We start from the raw sequence: 2,834 nt of genomic DNA, 5'->3' as shown, positions 1-2,834 counted from the left end.
ATTAAGTTAAAACTGTTGGTACAGGGCAAAAGAATTTTCATTCAGCTAGGTATTAATAAGCTAAACTTGATGAATTGATTTTCCAATACAAGAAAGATTTGATGGCAATAAAGCAAAAATGGGGGTGGGGTGAATAAATCAAATAAATGATGTCACAGTTTTATACAGACTCCTAGGAACTCCCATTCTCTGACCGTTTCACAGGTGGGGGCTTGCATCTTGTTTGATGCTGGCTGTGAAAATACTCTCATTCATTAGGGCTTATAAAATGATGACATTTTCTTTATAATTCTTTTAAGAGAACAACTATTTTTCTGAAGAGATAAACTCCATTTATCAGCTGTTTGTTTACTCAAAAGTAGGATTTATGTACTAAGGCAGGATAGGCACATGAAATCTTCCCTTTTGTTTACCTATTCTAAAACTTACCAGTTCATTCCAAAAGTGATGACTTACAGGTAATGTGTATTGACTGCTTGGCTATCTGTGCTTTGCTAAGAGCTCTATGTGGATTAGATTACTTATAGTTCACAACACTTAAGAATACTTTACAGATGAGGAAATTGAGCCTTAGAGAGTTTTCAGTACCTTGCTCAAGACTTCACAGTAAGTTGCAGAGCCCATATTTGATCTCCGCACGTATTTTTACTGTAGGACAAGTTCTTAACCGTTATGTCACATACCTTTTCCCCATTCTGTGTCTATATATGTTAAGTAAATGTCTCCATTCAAGTCATTCAATGGAGAGGACAAGATAGGGTGAAGTATAGAGTAATGTAGCATATTGTTAGAAACCTCTATTTACGAATCTGTTAGTGGACTAATATGGAAAAGAGTTGTCCAGTTAGCTGCATTTACAATCTGACATGGGCGGGTAAGTTTTTGTTTTGTGATCGAGTATTCTATCATCAGACATTTTTTAATCATGTAAAACTCACCATCTACATGGTTTTACTTCATGTCTGAGTAGTTTTGCTTTATGAAAAAAATTAAATAAGATTTGATGTGAATTTGAGAATGTTTGAGAGATGAATTTTCATAAATGTCAATTTCCATTTTTCTGCTATGCATTCCATTGGACCAGTGGGGTATGGATACCATTTGGTAATATTTGCTAGAGTGTGATCTAGATGGGTATGTATTCAGATAGAATGAATGAATCTTAATGCCTTTAATTTGGGGGTTGGGGGTGGGCTTCTAGTCTTGTATGTACGTGTGATTACTTTCTTTGCTAATTTTATATACCATATATATTTGTATGCCCCTTTTCATTTACCTAGTTTCTTTGCCCATTCTTTAGAAGAAGGTGGGAGAAAATCAAGAAAAGATTTCTGACTTGTCATATTTTTGCAGCAGAATAGAAACTCCAGCAGTGAAAAAGTTTGCTAAGTGAAACTTGACTCAGCTCTTGCCACGATGCACAAAAGGGTTAAATTTAAAGAAAAATCCTTTTGCTCCCTGAAGCCAAAGCATTCTTTTAAAACTTTCACACGGAAGGTCTGGGAGTGTAGCCTAGAGTGTATAATATTTCTTTTGAAGTCTCAAGGTTTATCTGAACTGTATGGGATTTTTATGTTCTATTCCATTATACATTTGTTTTAACGAAACATAAAAACTTTAAAATTATCTTATCTCTTTGAGTGCCTTTGCCCCAAAATTAACATCAAGAGCCCAAGTCACTTTTCCAGTAATTGTGTATTTCTTGATGAATCTGTGTCCTTTATTAGTGCTCGAGAGCCCTAGCTTGATGAACTTTTTTGAAGATGGTGATTAACTGATATAATTATTCTCCCATTTGTTATGAGAATCAATGTCAAGAGATAGAGGAAGGATATACAAATAAATATGGTAAATGTAATTTGCATGATAAAGTCTTCAAGAAATAGTTTTGGTGGTTTTTTGTTTGTTTGCTTTTTTACTGTCTTGATTTTTAAGTGGCATTCTTTTCCTTAGGAATCCGTGTACCTAATGATGTACACATTTTAGCAAAGCCAAGGGAGTTAGTGTAATAAACCAGCAGACATCTAAATCTGTTAGCTTTTGCTTTTAATTGAACCCAGAAGGCTAAGGTGGTATTAGAGCATTCTATCGATTTGTTCAGCTATAACTTGTGAGTTTTTTCCTCATGTCTATCTTCCTGTTTCACGTTAGTTTATTCTTAGTTCCTTGTTTAGCTCTGTAAAAATTAGCATACTTAAATAGCAAATTACTTGAAGAATTTGCCTGCTTTATATAAAGTTAGCACTTTAAAATTGTTTTAGAGATGAGAAGAGACATTTAAATTGAAGAGAAATTCTCCCAACAATGGACGTTATATCAGTCCAGGTATTTACTTCCTGAGTTTTGATCAGTATATGTGTTTTGTGTATGTCAATCGTCATAAAAAGTGGTTTTGGTGGTTTTTTTTTTTCGGTGCTTTAATGCCTTAAGATGTTGCACATTGTTGTTTTTAACCTATGCAGTTAAATTTTTTCTAGAAATAGCATTTGTGTTGTAACACTTTATATATGCATGTTTATTTTGACCTCTTTGGAGGGATGCTTAAGTCTTGTTTGCAAAAGAGCAGTTTTCTTTTCCCCTGCTGCAATTGTCTTTTTTGCAGAATATTAGTCTGTTCAAATTTGTGAGCAAATGAAAGATGCCGATTCAGTCCATTGATTTTGATTTTAACATCTTATATCTGTGCCAGAATCTGTATTTCATATAAGTTATTTATTTTAAATTGATGTGGTGAATCACAGCTCACAGTTTGAACTTTACAATAAATAAACCACTAGGCTCCATACTGAATGGATTTTTATCTCAAGTACCAACCGTAAGTAAACTTTGGGCCT

The sequence above is a fragment of the Neophocaena asiaeorientalis genome, unplaced genomic scaffold (assembly GCF_003031525.2).
Source record: "Neophocaena asiaeorientalis asiaeorientalis breed wild unplaced genomic scaffold, Neophocaena_asiaeorientalis_V1.1 scaffold19, whole genome shotgun sequence".
NCBI lineage: Eukaryota > Metazoa > Chordata > Mammalia > Artiodactyla > Phocoenidae > Neophocaena > Neophocaena asiaeorientalis.
This window is presented reverse-complemented; position numbering follows the sequence as displayed.